Source organism: Carcharhinus amblyrhynchos, chromosome 5, assembly GCF_965287045.1.
Source record: "Carcharhinus amblyrhynchos chromosome 5, sCarAmb.v2.hapA, whole genome shotgun sequence".
Lineage (NCBI taxonomy): Eukaryota > Metazoa > Chordata > Chondrichthyes > Carcharhiniformes > Carcharhinidae > Carcharhinus > Carcharhinus amblyrhynchos.
This window is the reverse complement of record NC_137328.1, coordinates 98,509,969-98,531,619: the sequence shown is the minus strand read 5'-3', so window position 1 is coordinate 98,531,619 and position 21,651 is coordinate 98,509,969. Positions and strand designations below refer to the sequence as shown.

Here is a 21,651-nt window from a genome sequence, read left to right as displayed (position 1 = left end):
ATCCACTGATGCACAGCCCGAGATTTTCTACCCAGGAGACTGTGGGAGTCGTCTGCCCATCTGATCCCCCCCCCCCCTTTGAGAGACTGGTGTACCTCAAGTGTAACAAACAGAATAAAGTGGCACCACAACACCAGTGCCAACCCAAAATGGGTAGGAGCATAGTGGGAGGGTTTGTAAGGTTAAGGAAGTATAGGTCCACTCTGTGTGCATATGTGTAGGAACCTGTCTAATTTTGATCTATCATTGTATTAAGTATAATTGATGCTCACCACTTTGAAGTTTCATAAGCTTAAGTTGCTTCTTAATGGAATGGTGCTTCTCACCATCAAGACACAGTTGATCTCATAGGGCCTATATGTCCTCCAAATGATTAGGTCTTTTCAGTACAACTGTTTCATTCGCAGATGCTATTGGAAAACTCCGTGAAGGAGATCCAAGTGAGGTATACTCTGGGATGTTGGCATCGTATTTGAGCTCCCTCCACAGCTGGTGCTGTACCAGCTTCTGATTCTGACCTGCAGTCTCTGGTCTTGGTTTGGAGGATCCATTATGAGTGCCACTGCATATTGCTGCTGGAGTCTTCCTTCCAGTGCTGTGTTTAAGATCACTGTGAGCTTGATTAGCTCCATCTCCATATTGTTTGGTCTCCTGCAAGGGATCAGAGAGAGGTTTGCTTCCAGCTACTGATCATTAACATCTCCTGACCCACTGGTCACCCTTTGATGGGAGCAGGAACATCACCTGTAGCAGTCGTGCACTTACATCTCAAGTGCCCTCCCATCTCCAGAACAGGCTGTACCTTGTACCATCACTAAGGAGAAGGTTCTGGGGAAACTGAAAGGGTTGAAGGTGAATACATCACGTGGACCAGATGGACTACACCCCAGAGTTCTAAAAGAGATAGCAGAAGAAATTGAGGAGGCATTGGTGGTAATCTTTCAGGAATCACCGGAGGCAGGGAGGGTACTAGAGGACTGGAAAGTAGCAAATGTAACACAGCTGTTGAAGAAGGGATGGAGGCAGCAGATGGGAAATTATAGACTGGTTAGCCTGACTTCGGTCATTGGCAAGATTTTAAAGGCCATTATTAAAAGTGAGATCGCAGAGAACTTGGAAGCACGTGATAAAGTAGGACTGAGGCAGCGCAGCTTTGTCAAAGGAAGGTTGTGTCTGACAAATTTAGAGTTCTTTGAGGAGATAACAAGGAAGTTTGATAAAGGAGAACCCAGTGGATGTGATTTTATTTAGATTTCCAGAAGGCCTTTGACAAGGTTCCGCATAGGAGACTGTTAAATAAGCTAAGTGCCTGTGGTGTTAAGGGTAAGATCCTGGCACGGATAGAGGATTGGCTGACTGGCAGAATGATGTGGAGATGCCGGCAATCCCACAACACCAGTTGAAAGTCCAAACAGGTTCTCAGAACCCCCAGCCACCTGACGAAGGGACAGGCTGTCCCGAAAGGTTGTGACGTTTACTGCAAATAAACCTGTTTGGACTTTAAACTGGTGTTGTGGGATTTCTTTGTGTTGACTGGCAGAAGGCAGAGAGTGGGGATAGAGGGGTCTTTCTCAGGATGGCAGTTGGTGAGCCTCAGGGGTCAGAGCTGGGACCACAACTTTTCACAATATATGGAAGAAACTGAAGACACTGTTGCTAAGTTTGCAGAAGATACAAAGATTATGTAGAGGTACAGGTAGTATTGAAGAAGTGGGGGGGCTGCAGAAGGACTTGGACAGGTTAGGAAAGTGGGCAAAGAAGTGGCAGATGGAATACAATTTGGATAAGGAGAAGGAGAAGTGGAGGCATAGACTATTTTCTAAATGGGAACTGCTTAGGAAATCAGAAACACAAAGGGACTTGGGAATTTTTATTCAAGATTCTCTTACAGTTAACGTGCAGGTTCAGTCGGCAGTTAAGAAGGCAAATGAAATGTTAGCACTCATATTGAGAGGGCTAGAATACAAGAGCAGGGATGTACTTCTGAGGCTGTATAAGGCTCTGGTCAGACCCCATTTGGAGTTTTGTGAACAGTTTTGGGCCCCATATCTAAGGAAGGATGTGCTGACCTTGGAAAGGGTCCAGAGGAAGTTTACAAAAATGATCCCTGGAATGACGAGCTTGTCGTATGAGGAATGGTTGAAGACTCTGGGTCTGTATTCGTTGGTGTTTGGAAGGATGGGAGGGCGGGATCTTATTGAAGCTTACAGGATACTGTGATGCCTGGATAGAGTAGACGTGGAAAGGATGTTTCCACTAGTAGGAAAAGTAGAACCAGAGACCACAACCTCAGGCTAAAGGGACGATCTTTTAAAACAGAGATGGGGAGGAATTTCTTCAGCCAGAGTGTGGTGAATCTGTCGAACTCTTTGCCGCAGAAGGCTGTGGAGGCCAGGTTATTGAATTTCTTTAAGACAGAGATAGAAAGATTCTTGATTAATAATGGGATCAAGGGTTACCGGGAAAAAAGCAAGAGAACAGGGATGAGAAAAATAATCAGCCATGATTGAATGGCAGAGTAGACTTGATGGGCTGAGTGGCCTAATTCTACTCCTATGTCTTATGGTCGTGCATTTGTCCTCACCCCTTCTGACTCACAGCTGGACATCAGTCTGGGTTTCTCTCCGTCACACTTGAGACTACTAGGGAATCTTTCAGGAGGGAAATGTGTTTACTCATTGCAACTGGCTGTGACATTAGGGTGGTGAGGTTTGCCTTGGTGATGGTGGGGTGGGGGGGTAGCATGGTGGAGGGTGGGGTTGCATGTTGTGTTGTGAAAGGAACTTTATTTGCAGACACTGGAGATCCTGAAGTGATGTAACCCCCTTGGTACTTGTTCTTGAACCACCAGTTGACAGTCCTGACACCTAAAGCTGAGTCTCAGTCTTGTATTTGTAAATATGAGGAACTGATGATGCTGAGGGCCAATTAGTGTAACAAGAATGAAGCTCAGGATACAAACTAGGCACAATTGGTTCCTCCTACAGAGAGAAGCGGTGTTAACAGGCACCCTGCTTACTCAAACTGGAGATTTCAGACAATTCATTGGTGTCATTCCTCCATTCTTTAGTTTTCTGGATTGACAATCCTCAGGTAGCCCTTTTAAAGAACAGTAGTAATTTGTGCCAATGTGACATCACAGCGTGGGTGGGAAGATTTGTTGAGGATGGAAGATGTGACGTTAAGCCTGGTAAGTATATTATAAGACATCCTGAAAGGGGAGGGTGAGGAGCCGGAGGTTGTGGTTCACATAGGTACCGCTGACATAGGCAGGAAGAGGGAAGGGGTCATGAAAAGGGATTATAGGGAATTAGGTAGATAGCTGAGAAAGAGGAACATGAAGGTAGTAATCTCAGGATTGCTGCCTGCGCCGCGGGAGAGTGAGAGCAGAAATGGAATGAGATGGAGGGTGAATGCATGGCTGAGGGACTGGAGCAGGGGGCAGGGATTCCAGTTCGTTGATCATTGGGACCTCCTTAGGGGCAGGTGTGACTTGTTCAGTAAAGACAGGTGGCACTTGAATCCCAGGGGGACCAATATCTTGGCGGGAAGATTGGCTAGGGCTACTGGGGGGGCTTTAAACTAGAAAGGTTGGGGGGGAGGGAATAGAGATGAGGAGAATAGAGAGCGAGGAGGTTAGCTCCCCGGTAGAGAAGGACTGTAGACAGTATGAGAGGGAGGTTAGACGGGTAATGGAGAAGGGAAGTGCCCAGACTGAGGATCTGAGGTGTGTCTACTTTAACGCCAGGAGTGTAGTGAACAAAGTAGATGAGCTTAGGGCGTGGATTGCTGCTTGGGAATGTGATGTGGTGGCCATTACAGAGACTTGGATGTCTCAGGGACAGGACTGGGTACTTGAGGTGCCGGGATTCAGATGCTTCAGGAAGGACAGGGAGGGGGGCAAAAGAGGTGGCGGAGTGGTACTGTTGATCAGGGACAGTGTCATGGCTGCAGAGAAGGTGGATGCTGTGGAGGGACTGTCTATGGAGTCTCTGGGTGGAAGTTAGGAACAGCAAAGGGTCGATAACTTTGCTGGGTGTTTTCTATAGGCCGCCCAATAGCGACAGGGAAGTTGAGGTGCAGATAGGGAAACAGATCCTAGAGAGATGTAGTAATAACAGAGTTGTCGTGATGGGAGACTTTAATTTCCCAAACATCGACTGGAACATCCCTAGGGTAAGGGGTTTGGACGGGGAGGAGTTTGTTAGGTGTGTTCAGGAGGGTTTCCTGACACAGCATGTGGATAAGCCTACGAGAGGAGAGGCTGTACTTGACCTGGTGCTGGCTAATGAACCAGGACAGGTGACGGATCTCTCAGTGGGAGAGCATCTTGGGGATGGAGATCATAATTCTATCTCCTTCACGATAGCATTGGAAAGAGATAGGATCAGGCAGGCTAGGAAGGTGTTTGTCTGGAGTAAGGGGAAATATGATGACATCAGGCAGACAATTGGACGAATAAACTGGAAGGAGGTGTTCTTGGGGAAAAGTACTGAAGGAAGGTGGCGATTTTCAAGGAATGTTTGACTGGAGCTCTGCACGACAACATTCCGATGAGACAAGGAGGTTTTGGTAGGTCGCGGGAGCCGTGGTGCACGAAGGTTGTGGTGAACCTAGTCAGGAAGTAAAGAAAGGTGTATAAAAGGTTCAGAGGGCTAAGAGATGTTAAGGATCTAGAGGAGTATAAGGCTTGTAGAAAGGAGCTTAAAAAGGAAATTAGGAGAGCCAGAAGGGGATATGAGAAGGCCTTGGCGGGTAAAATTAAGGAGAATCCCAAGGCGTTCTACAAATATGTGAAGAGTAAAAGGATGAGAAGTGAAGGGATAGGACCTATAAAAGGTGAAGGGGGAAAAGTCTGTGTGGAACTGGAAGACGTGGCAGAGGTGCTTAATGAGTACTTTGCCTTGGTATTCACGGTGGAAAGTGATCTGGGAGGTTGTAATACAGGTTTGCTGCAGACTGAAAAGATTGAGTATGTGGATATTAAGAGAGAGGATGTGTTGAAGTTTTAAATTCTATCAAGATAGATAAGTCACTGGGACCGGATGGGATGTACCCCCAGGTTATTGTGGGAGGTGAGGGAAGTGATTGCAGAGCCCCTGGCGATGATCTTTGCATCATCGATGGAGACGGGAGAGGTTCTGGAGGATTGCGGATGTGGTTCCTATTTTCAAGAAAGGGAACAGGGATAGCCCGGGAAATTACCGACCGGTGAGTCTGACCTCAGTGGTTGGTAAGTTGGTGGAGAGGATTCTGAGGGACAAGATTTATGAGCATTTAGAGAAGTTTAGAATGATCAGGAATAGTCAGCACGGCTTTGTCAAGGGCAGGTCGTGCCTTACGAGCCTAGTTGAGTTCTTTGAAAATGTGACTGAACACATTGACGAAGGAAGAGCGGTGGACATGGTTTACATGGACTTCAGCAAGGGGTTTGATAAGGTCCCCCATGCAAGACTTCTTGAGAAGGTGAGAGGGCATGGGATCCAAGGGGCTTTGGCCTTGTGGATCCAGAACCGGCTTGCCTGCAGAAGGCAGAGTGGTTGTGGATGGGTCTTTTTTTGCATGGAGGTCGGTCACCGGTGGAGTGCCCCAGGGATCTGTTCTAGGACCCTTGTTGTTTGTCATTTTCATAAATGACCTAGATGAGGAAGTGGAGGGATGGGTTAGTAAGTTCGCCGACGATACGACGGTTGGTGGTGTTGTGGATAGTCTGGAGGGATGTCAGATGTTGCAGCGTGACGTAGATAGGATGCTAGAGTGGGCAGAACATAGAACATTACAGCGCAGAACAGGCCCTTCGGCCCACGATGTTGCGCCGACCAGTTACAAAACAATGACCCACTAACCTAAACCAATCCCTTCTCGTCCATAAACCTATCCACGGATCTCTTAAACGCCCCCAAACTAGGCGCATTTACAACCGCAGCAGGCAGGGCATTCCAATCCCTCACCACCCTCTGGGTAAAGAACCTACCCCTGACATCTGTCCTATAACTACCACCCCTTAATTTAAAGCCATGCCCCCTCGTGCTAGATTTCTCCATCAGAGGAAAAAGGCTATTACTATCCACCCTGTCTAAACCTCTAATCATCTTATGTGTTTCAATAAGATCCCCTCTTAGCTGCCTTCTTTCCAGCGAAAACAACCCCAAATCCCTCAGCCTCTCCTCATAGGACCTCCCCTCCATACCAGGCAACATCCTGGTAAACCTCCTCTGCACCCTCTCCAAAGCCTCCACATCCTTCCTGTAATGTGGGGACCAGAACTGCACACAGTACTCCGTGCGGCCGCACCAGAGTTGTGTACAGTTGCAACATGACGCTGCGACTCCTAAATTCAATCCCCCTACCAATAAACGCCAAGACATCCTATGCCTTCTTAACAACCTTATCTACTTGACTCCCAACTTTCAGGGATCTATGTACACATACACCTAGATCCCTCTGCTCATCCACACTATTCAAAGTCCTCCCGTTAGCCCTATACTCGACACATCTGTTATTCCTACCAAAGTGAATTACCTCACACTTCTCCGCATTAAACTCCATCCGCCACCTCTCGGCCCAGCTCTGCAACCTGTCTAAGTCTTCCTGCAAACTATGACACCCTTCATCACTATCTACCACACCTCCGACTTTGGTGTCATCAGCAAACTTACTAATCCACCCAACTATACCCTCATCCAGATCATTAATAAAAATTACAAACAGCAGTGGCCCCAAAACAGATCCCTGAGGCACACCACTCGAAACCGAACTCCATGATGAATATTTACCATCAACCACCACCCTCTGTCTCCTATCCGCTAGCCAATTCCTGATCCAATTCCCTAGATCACCCCCAATCCCATACATCTGCAGAGAAGTGGCAGATGGACTTCAACGCAGATAAATGTGTAGTGGTCCATTTTGGCAGGACCAACGGGATGCAGGAGTACAATATCAAGGGTAGGAGTCTTAGCTGGGTTGAAGAGCAGAAGGATCTTGGGGTCCAGGTCCATAGGACTCTTAAATCGGCCTTGCAGGTGGAGGATGTGGTCAAGAAGGCATATGGTGTACTGGCCTTCATTAATCGCGGGATTGAATTTAGGAGTCGGGAGGTAACGCCGCAACTTTATAGGACCCTTGTCAGACCCCACTTGGAGTACTGTGCGCAGTTTTGGTCGCCTCACTATAGGGAGGATGTGGAAGCTATTGAGAGGGTGCAGAGGAGATTTACAAGGATGTTGCCCGGATTGGGAGGCATGCCTTATGAAGATAGGTTGAGGGAGCTAGGTCTCTACTCCCTGGAGAGACAAAGGTTGAGAGGCGACCTGATAGAGGTTTACAAAATGTTGAGATGAATAGATAGGGTAGATTCTCAGAGGCTATTTCCCAGGGCTGAAATGGTCGCTACGAGAGCACACAGGTTTAAGGTGCTGGGAAGCAAGTACAGAGGAGATGTTAGGGGTAAGTTTTTCACTCAGAGGGTGGTGAGTGAGTGGAATCGGCTGCCGTCGGTGGGGTCTTTTAAAAGACTTCGGGATGAGTATATGGGATCTAATGGCATTTGGAAGTTATAGATAGTTCTATGGCCTGGTAGGTATAGATGTGATCGGCGCAACTTGTGGGCCGAAGGGCCTGTTTGTGCTGTGGTGTTCTATGTTCTATAATACATTCAAATTCATGCAAATTAGGTTTGTGTCCTGAATTAGGGCATGAATCTGATCATGCAATTGGAGTGGGGCTGGGAAGATCATGTTGAGAAATCTTGTTAGCACAAATAATATTTTTGGCCTCACAAGATTTACTGGCCATTATGCGATTTGTATCCGTGGTTAGAGTGGTTGCTAAATCATGGCTCTAAGACCTTGGAAATTTTCAGGAAAGGAATTTTAAAGCTATTGGGAAGCACTCTCAGTTTGTGATGTAATCCCTGAAGTTTGGGGAATCCTATGGATCTATTTCTGTCTCCTTTACTATTTCTTTTTTGAGAAGTTTCTTGAGCTATGTTCCCAGACACTGTTTCTGTTTCAGCTGCCTCTTTTAAGAGACGGATCCTTATGGTGGCGGCTAGGATGAATCTGGCAACCTCTAGTTTATGTTTACTTTGGCTATTCGAGCATAACATTTGGTCAGACTCAGAAGCGTCTGGGTTGTACCCCTTCTTAATCATTTTCCAAATTAATTTGCTGCTTTCGTTAACTATGGCCATGGGACTGTGAAACATCTCCAAAGTTCTGAGGCACTCAGCCAATTATACTTTCTGCTGTCTTAAGATACACCTCTTCATTAGCTTAAAATTAATTTCACTTAGTGTTTATGTGTCAGTCCAGTTTTTGACAGGATATCTCAGTCAATTGCAAAATATAATGATAATTCAGTATAATAATTCCAGACATCTTCTCATTTTGGCTAAACCCATTTCTTGGTTGCTATTTAACCATGGAAGCTTTCCACAGATGAACCGTTCCCATTGGCACATCACCAGGGCAGAGATATATGATTTCTGTGCTCAAAAATACAGTATCTTATGCCTGGACAATGTATGCTGCTATAATGTTATAACACTTGTCCAAAAACTTGAAGCTTCTATTGCTTATTTTTGCTGTCTAATGGATTCCCAGTTCTAACCTTCTGATCTTACCATTACAGTTTGCAGCATTTGCTCTTTTGACTGAGATGAACAATACATTTTATATATTAAAATACATTCAATACTTTGATAAGTATAAATTTTGAAATCATACTAATTTGTTGTAATACTGTTATTGCATTCACACATGAGCAAACTTAACTTGCTATAAAGAATCATTTAATCCCTTCTAGTTATACTGTCACTAAAAGACTACATCTGTCTGTGAATCTCACTAGTTGATTTAAAATTCCCTTCTACATTGCCCTTGGCCAAAAGTCTGCAATTGAAGAATAATAGTAAATGTGGAAGCATAATTCTTAATGTTTAAAAAGTTGTACCAATTCTGTGAAGGAATTTCCCTGCTTTTTCAGCTGCATGTTTTAAGCTGATTGACCTCCACTGATAAGGTTCAGAGTTCAAAATGCAATGACCATCATCTTTCTAGAATTGAAAATATATTTTAGTTCACAGTAACCTCTTTACTGCCTTTCTTTCTGTAGGCTTATGACCAGGCAACACAATCAGAGCAGTCCCAGTCTTTACTGAGGTAGGAATATATAAGATATTAATGGGATCAAATCTGTTTTTCAGAAGTCATTGGCTGTATATTATTGTGTTTTATTAAACAACGATTAAGTTTAAATTATTTTCAGAAATCTGTACTGTAGGATGTCCACCTGATGACATTGTCAGCAATTCTAAGGGCTCTTCGTGCCTGACTCCTGTAAAGAGAAATGATAGTCATGCACTCGACTAGTGAAATGTCCCCAAGGTACCATTGGCAGTACGGTGGCATAGTGGTTAACACTGCTGCCTCTCAATGCCAGGGATCCAGGTTCGATTCCCAGCTTGGGTCACTGTCTGTGTGGAGTTTGCACGTTCTCCCCATGTCTGCGTGAGTTTCCTCTGGGTGCTCCGGTTTCCTACCACAGTCCAAAGATGTGCAGATTAAGTGGATTGGCCATGCTAAATTGTCCCTTAGTGTCAAGGGGACTAGCTAGGGTAAATGCATGGGATTATGGGGATAGGGCATGAGTGAGATTGTGGTTGGTGCAGACTCGATGGGCCGAATGGCTTTCTTCTACACTGTAGGATTCTGTGACTCTGTACCCTATTTTTCAGAAAGATTGGGCTCACCCGTATTTCCTGCCTAAGGTTGTTAATGTAAACTGGCTAATCCACCTCAACAGGTTCCGGCTTCTTTGCATCAGCACCTTACACTAGAAATGGAGGTCAGAAATAGGAGCATCGCTGCATTCCTGACTGTCAGCTTTAGGGTTTTCTGGCTGCAGCTGGAGATCTAGAAAGCTCAATTCATGCTGGGATAGAGAAAGGGAAGCCCTACTCTTCAGCCAGCCTCTGTTTTTGAATTGCTTCTACATCATCATATCCTCCATTCTTCTCAATCCACATGAGCTGAGCATAGCAGTTGGTTATGAACCCTGCAGAGATTCAAGTACAATGTCACCTAGATTTATCTCCAACTTGAGCCTTGAGTATGCAACTCTACATGGTGTATGCTTGCTTGTTATTAGTTATATCCATGTACATACTACTAGGTTTATTTATATGAAATTATGTTTTCCAGATAGATGTTGGCTTGTTTCCAGTTCTATCATTAGCTAGAACTTTTCTCATCTAAAGCTTAATACCTTCAAAAATTAATTATTGTCTGTCAACAATTAGGCAGTTCATCTAATGCATTCATCCAGATTATTTCAACCAGGGAGTCCTAATGGCCACATGTGATGGCCCCAAAGCTAACTGCTGTATAAGGCTGGCTATCGGCATTTGTTGAGAATCTGATGAATTTGTAGACTATTTTGAACAGGCCATTGGTCGTCACCTCTTGCATGTACCTATGTGTTGTAACTTAAGAAATGCCAATCATGTACCCTGTGGAGCTATGAAATAAGTTACTGGTTTTAATGTTTAGGGCTGCACTTACCTTGAGGATGACTAGTATCAGGTTTCTTCCAAAACCAAGGGGCTGCGGGTCTAGTAGGAGAGCACTATGGTAATTGCCTCCTGAGAAAGCTTTAGTCATCTTGAGCATTTGAATTTAGACATCTGGTAGTAGTTGGTGCTTGTTCTGAACAAGCACTGATGAACCAATGCTTTGATGTAGCTCAACATCTCATTGGTTAGAAATTTAAATGTGTTATATTTCCTAATGTAATAGGACAAATAAGCTGGCATGGAGGTATGGAAATGTTAATAAAGTTTTAGTTTAAGAAATACTATTTAGTCATAATGTACTTTGGATCACTAAGTAAAACATTTTTTCTTAGATCTGGTGTGACCCGTTTGGCTGGTGCATCAAGCAGTGAAGGGATTAGTCCCCCAGTGACTCACATTGATACTGATCATAATTACAGTCAAGGTATGTAAATAGAATTTATTTCTGAAACAGAAAATTACATTATAATGTTAGTCACTGGATTAACTGATAGTTTTCAAAATTATTATACTGTAAATCACTTTTTAAAGAGAATTGTAACACTACAAAACTAGTTAGCAAATAAAAGTTGTCATGCCGTTGTTACCTTCCCAGTCTGATCCACATAGACTGAGAAGATCATTGATTTGATTATTGAGTTTGGTTTGATAGCTGATTTCAGCAGGGGCAGTAATGCCTGTGGTGACTTCGGGTTGTGTTGAGGAAAAACGTGGCCAGATTTCCAGCTCCTCGTCACTTCAATTTTACTGTGTTTGGCTGTCACAATGTAATGTTAACCTCTGGGCACTAGATGGCATTGTGGAATGCATTTGTCTCCCAATATCTATGCCTGAACATGAGAAATAGGAGTCCAGCTTTGAGCTTGCTCCATCATTCATCAAGATCATGGCTGATCTTCCACCTCAACTCTAACTTCCTGCACCATCCCTTGCATCTCTTAATACCCAAAAATCCATTGAATGTTATATTGAATCTAGTGATTGAGCATCCATTTTCTGAGATTCAAATATTTCCATCCCTTTGAGTATAGAAATTTATCCTCATCTCAGTGCTAATTGGCCAACTGCTGATTTTGAAACTAGCCCTGTGCTCAAGATTCTTCAACCAGGGAAAACATTTTACCCTGCTAACCCACTTAAGAATTTTATATTTCACTTAGATCACCTCTCATTCTTATAAACAGGAGAAAATATAAGCTTTGTTTATTCAACTTCTCCCCATAAGTCAATCCCCTCATCCAAGAACCAGTCTAGTGAACTTTCGTTGTATTCCTTCTAGGGCAAGGCAAGGAGACCGAAATGACACATAGGGAGGAGTGGGGTCCACATGGGACGTGGAAATGGTCACTTCGTAGATCTCATGAACACCATTGAAAACTGAGAGTTGGAATTGCTAAGTAATGGTGTGATTTGAAATGAGGAAGCAGTAGTTAGAAGCTCGAATTAGAGGTGGTCTCATTGAGTATTTCAATGTTAGGAGTATGAGAACAAAGAACAAATAAAATTACAGCACAGGAACAGGCCCTTCAGCCCTCCAATCCTGCACCGACCATGCTGCCTGACTGAACTAAAACCCCCTACCCTTCCAGGGACCATATCCCTCTATTCCCATCATATTCATAAGAACATAAGAAATAGGAGCAGGAGTAGGCCATCTAGCCCTTCGAGCCTGCCCCGCCATTCAATAAGATCATGGCTGATCTGTCGTGGCTCAGTTCCACATTCCCGCCCTCTCCCCATAACCCTTAATCCCCTCTCTTATCAAAAACCCATCAACCCGCGACTTAAAAATATTTAGCGAGGTAGCCTCCACCACTTCAACGGGCAGAGAATTCCAGAGATTCACCACCCTTTGAAGAAGTTCCTCCTCAACTCCGTTCTAAACCGCCCCCCCCTTTATCTTGAGGCTGTGCCCCCTAGTCCTACTATCCTTTCTGAGCGGGAAGAGTCTCCACTTCTATCCTATCCATCCCATTCATCATCTTATACGTCTCAATGAGATCTCCCCTCAATCTTCTAAACTCTAACGAGTACAAGCCTAGTTTAAACATAGAACATAGAACATTACAGCGCGGAACAGGCCCTTCGGCCCACAATGTTGCGCCGACCAGTCTTATTTTTAAAAAAAAAACATTGACCCACTAATCTAAACCAATCCCTTTTCGTCCATAAACCTATCCACCAATCTCTTAAACGCCCCCAAACTAGGCGCATTTACAACTGCAGCAGGCAGGGCATTCCAGTCCCTCACCACCCTCTGGGTAAAGAACCTGCCCCTGACATCCGTCCTATAACTACCCCCCCTTAATTTAAAGCCATGCCCCCTCGTGCTAGCTTTCTCCATCCGAGGAAACAGGCTATCACCATCCACCCTATCTAAACCTCTAATCATCTTATATGTTTCTATAAGATCCCCTCTTAGCCGCCTTCTTTCCAGTGAAAACAACCCCAAATCCCTCAGTCTCTCCTCATAGGACCTCCCCTCCATACCAGGCAACATCCTGGTAAACCTCCTCTGCACCCTCTCCAAAGCCTCCACATCCTTCCTGTAATGTGGGGACCAGAACTGCACACAGTACTCCAAGTGCGGCCGCACCAGAGTTGTGTACAGTTGCAACATGACGCTGCGACTCCTAAATTCAATCCCCCTACCAATAAACGCCAAGACACCGTACGCCTTCTTAACAACCTTATCTACTTGATTCCCAACTTTCAGGGATCTATGTACACATACAGCTAGATCCCTCTGCTCCTCCACTCTATTCAAAGTCCTCCCGTTAGCCCTATACTCAACACATCTGTTATTCCTACCGAAATGGATTACCTCACACTTCTCCGCATTAAACTCCATCCGCCACCTTGCGGCCCAGCTCTGCAACCTGTCCAAGTCACCCTGCAAACTTCGACACCCTTCCTCACAATCTACCACACCTCCGACTTTGGTGTCATCAGCAAACTTACTAATCCACCCAACTATACCCTCATCCAGATCATTAATAAAGATTACAAACAGCAGTGGCCCCAAAACAGATCCCTGAGGCACACCACTCGTAACCGAACTCCATGATGAATAATTACCATCAACCACCACCCTCTGTCTCCTATCTGCTAACCAATTCCTGATCCAAGTACCTAAATTACCACCAATCCCATACATCTGCGTTTTCTGCAGAAGCATACCATGGTGAACCTTATCAAACGCCTTACTAAAATCCATATATACCACGTCTACTGCCTTACCCCTATCCACCTCTTTGGTCACCTTCTCAAAGAACTCAATAAGGTTAGTAAGGCACGACCTTCCCGCTACAAAACCATGCTGACTATCTCTAATCAATTCATAGTTTATTCAGCCTCTCCTCATAGCTCAACCCCTTCAACTCCGGCATCAGCCTAGTAAACCTCCTCTGCACTCCCTCCAAGGCCAAAATATCCTTGCATAAGTACGGCGCCCAAAACTGCACACAGTACTCCAGCTGCGGCCTCACCAATGCCCTATACAGCCGCAGCAAGACCTCCCTACTTTTATATTCAATCCCCCTCGCTATGAAGGCCAGCATCCCATTCGCCTTCCTGACCACCTGCTGCACCTGCAAGCTGGGTTTTTGTGACTCATGCACTGTCGCCTGCTGCAGTTTTTCACCACGTAAGTAATAATCCCTCCTACCATTATTCCTACCAAAGTGGACCACCTCGCACTTGCCAACATTAAATTCCATTTGCCATTTCCTGGCCCATTCGCCCAGCCTATCTAGATCCTTCTGTAGACTCTCCACACCCTCCGCACAATTTGCCGTTCATGTATTTGTTAAGATGCCCCTTAAAAGTCACTACTGTATCTGCTTCCACTACCTCCGCCGGCAACAAGTTCCAAGCACCCACTACTCTCTGTGTAAAAAATCTACCTTGCACATCTCCTTTAAACCTTGCCCCTTCCACTTTAAACCTGTGCCCCCTAATAATTGACTCTTCCATCCTGGGAAAAAGCTTCTGATTATCCACTCTGTCCATGCCTCTCATAATCTTGTAGACTTCATCAGGTTGCCCCTCAACCTCTGTTGTTCCAGTGAGATCAAACCAAGTTTCTCCAACCTCTCCTCATAGCTAATGCTCTCCATACCAAGCAACATCTGGTAAATCTTTTCTGTACCCTCTCCAAAGCCTCCACATCCTTCTCGTAGTGTGGTGACCAGAATTGAACACTATATTCCAAGTGCGGCTAACTGAGGTTCTATAAAGCTGCAGCATGACTTGCCAGCTTTTAAACTCACTGCCCTGGCCGATGAAGGCAAGCATGCCATATGCCTTCTTGATTACCTTCTCCACCTGCATTACCACTTTCAGTGACCTGTGTACCTGTACACCCAGATCTCTTTGCCTATCAATATTCTTAAGGGTTCTTCCATTTACTGTATATTTCCTATCTGTATTAGACCTTCCAAAATGCATTACCTCACATTTGTCTGTATTAAACTCATCTGCCATTTCTCCGCCCAAGTCTCCAACTGATCTATATCCTGCTGTACCCTCTGATGTCCTCATCACTACCCGCAAATCCACCAACCTTTGTGTTGTCCACAAACTTAATAATCAAACCAGTTACATTTTGCTCCAAATCATTTATATATATATTAAACAACAAAGGTCCCAGCACAACCTCTCAGGAATGCCACTTGTCACAGCCTCCATTCAGAAATGCACCCTTCCACTGCTAACCTCTGTTTTCTTTGACTGAGTAAGAAGTCTCACAAGGTTAAAGTCCAACATGTTTATTTGGTAGCACAAGCCACTAGCTTTCAGAGCACTGCTCTTTCATCAGATAAGGGGGAGTTCTGTTCACAAACAGCTAGTGGCTTGTGCTACCAAATAAACCTGTTGGCCTTTAACCTGGTATTGTGAGTCTTCTTACTGTGTTTACCCCAGTTCAACGCCAGTATCTCCACTTCTTTGACCAAGCCAGTTATGTCGGCACCCACCTTGCCAGCTCACCTCTGATCCCATGTGACTTCACCTTTTGCACCAGTCTGCCATGAGGGACCTTGTCAAAGGCCTCACTGAACTCCACGTAGACAACATTCACTGCCCTACCCTCATCAATCACCTTTGTCATTTCCTTGAAAAACTTGATCAAGTTCGTGAGACATGACCTGCCCTTCACAAAACCATGTTGCCTCTCACTAATACGTCCACTTATTTCCAAGCGGGAATAAATCCTGTCTCGAAGAATCCTCTCCAATAATTTCCCTACCACCGATGTAAGGCTCACCGGCCTGTAATTACCTGGATTATTCTTGCTTCCCTTAAACAAAGGAACAACATGGGCGATTCTCTAATCTTCTGGGACCTCCCGTGTAGTCAGTAAGGGTACAGAGATTTCTCTCAAAGCCCCAGCAATTTCTCCCCTTGCCTCTCTCAGTATTCTGGAATATATCCCATCAGGTCCTGGAACTTATCTACCTTAATGTTTGTCAAGAACCTCAATACCTCCTCCTTTTTGATCTCAACAAGGCTCAAACTATCTACACATCCTTTTCCAGATTCATCATCCACTAAGTCCGTCTCTTTTGTGAATATTGACACAAAGTACTCATTTAACACCTCGCCCATTTCCTATGGCCCCACACACATTCCCTCCCTTGTTCTTGAGTGGGCCAACCTTCTCCCTGGCTACCCTCTTGCTCTTTACATGTGTATAAAAAGCCTTAGGATTTTCCTTAATTCTGCTGGCCACTGCTTTTTGGGAAGGGAAGAGGCATCCGGCCATTAAAGGAGCACAGCTGCTGGATTTCTGCAAGATGCTGGATCAAATCTGGCAAAGCGCATTGTCCAATTGACATGGGTTAGGGGCCAAAATCCATCCAGTCATTCAAAAAATATTTACGGTAGGCTTAATCGCTAATCCAAATCAGGCATTTTAGAGTGCCTTTTGTGAGGGTGACCATAACATGGCTATGCTCAAGCCTCTTCCACTCTCTATGAACTTGAGATCTCAGGTTGTTGGTGTAACTTCTTAGGTACTTATAATTTGAGAGGTAGCACCTCGGCTAGTGCAACACTAGGACAAAGGTCTCCTGACTGAGAGTGGAGGGGTCTAGTAGAGTTGCTGCATCTAAATTCACCTGTTAGATCTATCTGTTCTCAGGAAGAAGGGGGACTTAATAATGGAGGCTGTGCTCAACGCTGCTTCTTGATTGCAATGCTCCCCCTTGAGGAAGAGAAGAAAAGCCTGGTGCCATTGAGCATAGTTTATGGAGAAGCCAGGCTTGAGATGCATGTCCAGAGGAGACTCAGGAAGAGCCACAGGTTGAGGACGTCAGACCCATCCCACGGAGGAGACTGGCATGACCCAGAATCTACCAAAGAGCAAGAGACAAGGCTGCATATGTCAGTGATTGTCATGAGATATGGCGGCTCATATCTACCACATTTTATGGGAGGATCTATCACCACATAGACAGGGAGGCCATCCTCTGCAGGTGCCTCTGAAGGTCACTGCCACACTCAGTGCTTTTGCAAGTGGCTCATTCCAGGGATCCACAAAGTTTACAATGGCTGTGCCAGCCAGACTGCTGGATTTCTGGGATTTGCAGTGATCTCAGGCTTCTCTGGAGTGCAGATTGTAATTGATGGCACACATGTTGCTTTTAAGAGCCCCCTGGAAGCAACCCCTGATCTTTACTTACAGGAAACGGTTCCACTCCTTCAATGCTGTGTGATCATTAGAAGCACTTGGTGTATGTTTCTGCCAGGTACCCTGGGAATGTGACTCCGAGATCCTGATTCGCTCCCAGGTGCCTCAGAAATTCAAAAGGCTGCAGCACTTACAGGGTTGGCTGCTGGGTAACAAGGGGCATCCATTCATCATTCTCAAAGTGCCTTGGAGGAGAGTTACAAATGCGACAAGATTATTCATTGAGCAAACCATTGACACCCTGAAGATGTGCTTCTGATGTTCAGACCGTTCAGGTGGGGCTCTGCAGTACTCTGTACAAAGTGTCCCACATCATAAATCCATAGAAACCATACAGTGCAGAAGGAGGCCAGTTAGCCCATCATGTCTGCACCAATAACAATCCCACCCAGGCCCTACCCCTGTAACCCTACATATTTATCCTGCTAGATCATGCCAGGGATCAAAAGCTAGTGACATTGCAAGCAGGGTCAGCAATCAACCTTGGGTCATGCAACCCTTAAGGATCATGAGCTCCCATCTCTGGAAAGGTCAGCAGTCAAAGCTGTATATAGCTGCTGTCGGCAAGGAAAGGCAGCACGCCAGTGCAATAACACGTGTGTCAGCTACAAATGATGCAGTTGTGACCATCTGAATGAGATACTTAGTGCAGTCACGGAGACACACACACATGGTTGTGGAAGCTATAATGGCTGCAGGACCTATGCTTTCACACAACTAATGAAGACAGCTCAGTGTTTATTAAATAACATAACTTGTAATTCTCCAAGGGAATACACAACTCTTTGGTGTATATTAAGACTTAATGGTTCCAAAATGAAGATGCAGATGCATTCAGAAAAGAGCTTGACATGTCTCCCTGACATTTCACAAGGGGTGAGTAACTAACATGAGTCTGCTGAGCGTTACCTGAATCTGAGACTCACGAAGGGAGGCAATCACAGACTGAGAGCTTGGGTCATGCTTGCAAGAAGACGGCATAGGAATAGGTGCGTAGGAATGATGCATTCAAATCATAACAACATTGTCATGAATAAGAAACGTGTTTACAAAGGTATATGTACAGTGAGTGAATACCCATGCCCCCATAGTGATTTCAGAATTTCTTATTTTTTCTAACCGTGCCACTGTGTCTTGGTGCATTCCTAACATTTGGAGCAGATGTGGAGGCAGCCTGCTGACTGTTACACCCTAACCTCTGTGATGACTTTGGATATCTTGGGGATCCTGGCCTGCTTTGGGTGTGAGGCAGGTGCATTCTCCTCGACCTGTGAAGCAGGAGGTGATGGGATCACAGGCATAGGAGATTGGGAGGGGCTGGCCATTCTGGAATCACCTGGGTAGCTAGCCCCAGAGTGTCCAGCTGATGGCCCTCCTCCCTGTGAGTGTCTGAGATCCCCTGCCTGAGGGGCTTCTGGAGGGAGGTTTAGGCTTTCCAGCCCCTCTTGCCTGGCCACTGATGTATTCCACCAGTGCTGAGAACAATGGAGTGCATGTCCAAGTGAAAATTCAGCAGAACCCGCTGGACTCACAATGTAGGGCCACCGCCCTTCCCTTGGAGATCTCGAGATGCTCACATATCAGAGCAACAACATCAGACAGACATAAATGAACTCTTCCACCCTGGCTCTCGTCTGTTCACTACCGCTCTCAATTCTGTCCAATGTGTCACTGCCTGTCATTGCATCTCCAGCATCTTAGTGACAGTCACTTCCAGAGGCTCATCATCTAATTTGAGCATAGCAGGTGCCTGTTCTGCAGCAGTCCTTTGAGTGCCAGAGACATAGGCTGTCACTCCTCCACTTGCTGTGGATAAGTGTCATTGAGATATTCCCCAGAATGTGACCGAGTCTAATCTAAATCAATGAACTACAGGGCATTACTACACTACAAAATTACATTAATCACCAAAGATGCTGTTAATGCAACATAATAGATGAGATACTAGTGATGTAAAGTGTCTGTGAGAGACTAGGAATCCTGCAGCAAGTAACTCAGCTCTTGACTCCCCATTATCTCTCCACTGTCTACAGAGCACAAATTAGGAATGTACTGGAATACTCTCCATTTGCCTGAAAGAGGGCAGTTCTAACAACCGTCGAGAAGCTTGTCAACAATCAGGACAATGCAGCCCGTTTGATTGGCACCCCTTCCACAAACATTCACTCCCTCCACCACCGATACATAATGCAACACTGTGCACCATCTACAAAATTCATTGAACTCAACCAGACTTCTCAGACAGCACCTTCCAAACCCAGGATGATTTCATCTAGGAAGCTAAGGGTGGTAGACACATGGAAACACCACTGCCTGGAGGTACTCCTCCAAACCTCTCACCGTTCTGACTTGGAAATATATCACTTCTTTCATTGTTGCTGCTCGACAGACTAGACGGACTGATGGTGGACAAGTCCCCAGGACCGGATGGAACGCATCCAAGGGTTCTGAAGGAAATGGCAGAGGTGATAGTGGATGCCTGGGTGATTATTTTCCAAACCTCGCTGGATTCCGGGGAAGTGCCGGAAGATTGGAAAACGGCTAATGTTACGCCGCTGTTTAAAAAGGGTAGCAGGCAAAAGGCAGGGAATTATAGGCCGGTTAGTTTAACGTCTGTTGTAGGAAAAATGCTTGAATCCGTAATCAAAGAGAAAATAGCGAGGCATCTTGAGAAGAATTGTTTGATAGAGCAGACGCAGCACGGTTTTGTTAAGGGGAAGTCGTGTCTGACGAATTTATTGGAATTCTATGAGGATGTGTCTAGGGTGGTGGATAGAGGGGAACCGGTGAATATGGTGTTTCTCGATTTTCAGAAGGTGTTTGATAAGGTGCTGCACAAAAGGTTGTTACAGAAGGTTAGGGGGCATGGAATTGGGGGTAGGGTGTTAGCGTGGATAGGGGATTGGCTGTCAAATAGGAGGCAGAGAGTGGGTGTCAGTGGGTGCTATTCTGATTGGCGGTTGCTGACTAGTGGAGTGCCCCAGGGATCGGTGCTGGGGCCTCAGCTATTTACCATTTACGTAGATCTGGAGGAGGGAGTCGAGTGTAAGGTGTCGAAATTTGCTGATGACACAAAGATAAGTGGAACAGCAAATTGTGCGGAGGGTGTGGAAAGTCTGCAGAGGGATCTAGATAGGCTGAGCGAGTGGGCGAGGACCTGGCAGATGGAATACAATGTTGGCAAGTGTGAAGTTATCCACTTTGGTAGGAATAATGGTAGGAAGGACTACTACTTACAGGGCGAAAAGCTGCAGCATGCTACGGTGCAGAGGGACCTTGTGCATGAGTCGCAAAAACCCAGCCTACAGGTGCAGCAGGTGGTCAGGAAGGCAAATGGGATGCTGGCCTTCATAGCGAGGGGGATTGAATATAAAAGTAGGGAGGTCTTGCTGCAACTGTACAGGGCACTGGTGAGGCCGCAGCTGGAGTACTGTGTGCAGTTTTGGTCGCCGCACTTGCGCAAGGATATTTTGGCCTTGGAGGGAGTGCAGAGGAGGTTCACTAGGCTGATACCGGAGTTGAGGGGGTTGAGCTATGAGGAGAGGCTGAATAGACTGGGCTTGTACTCATTAGAGTTTAGAAGGATGAGGGGGTATCTCATTGAGACGTATAAGATGATGAAAGGGATGGATAGGGTAGAGGTGGAGAGGTTCTTCCCACTCAACTCAGAAAGGACAGCAGGACTAGAGGGCACAGCCTCAAGATAAGGGGGGGTGCAGTTTAGAACAGAGTTGAAGAGGAACTTCTTCACTCAAAGGGTGGTGAATCTCTGGAATTCTCTGCCCGTTGAAGTGGTGGAGGCTACCTCGCTAAATATATTTAAGACGCGGGTAGATAGGTTTTTGGTAGGCAAGGGGATTAAGGGTTATGGGGAGAAAGCGGGAAAGTGGAACTGATCCACTTCAGATCAGCCATGATCTTATTGAATGGCGGGGCAGGTTCGAAGGGCTAGATGGCCTACTCCTGCTCCTCTTTCTTATGTTCAGAATCCTGGAACTCGCTGCCTAACAGCACTTTGGGTGCACTTACGCCTCCGGGATTCTCGTGGTTAAAGAAGGCAGCTCACCCCCACAAGGACAATGAGGGATGGACAACAAATGCTGACCTAGTCAATGATGCTCTCATCCCGTGAACAAAAAGACATTCATTGCTGACATCTCTCCTGCTAACATTGTGAGATCCCAGGGAGTATAACCCTTTGAGTGCATGATGCTATTATGAGAGTAACAGTTTGGAGTAAGTTGAAGGTTGGTTTACCCTGGTGGTGCAGGTGAGATCATTCATCCTTTTCCTGCACCGCAGGACATTTTGTTGCTAGTTGCCTAGGTGACACAGATCTCCCACCTGGCGAGGTGAGGTTGATGAACTAGCCTCTAGGAAAGAA

At 45.6% G+C, this 21,651-nt stretch overlaps 1 protein-coding gene across 1 annotated transcript in view; it reads right to left on the bottom strand.

Annotated features, from left to right (window-relative positions):
* The window catches only part of hmgcra (3-hydroxy-3-methylglutaryl-CoA reductase a), a 113,519-nt gene that overhangs the window by 65,659 nt on the left and 26,209 nt on the right, over nt 1-21,651 (bottom strand). Inside the window, exon 2 of the mRNA XM_080189291.1 lies at nt 273-651. The gene's annotated coding sequence lies outside the window, so the exon portion shown is untranslated. The remainder of the gene's footprint in view (nt 1-272; nt 652-21,651) is intronic.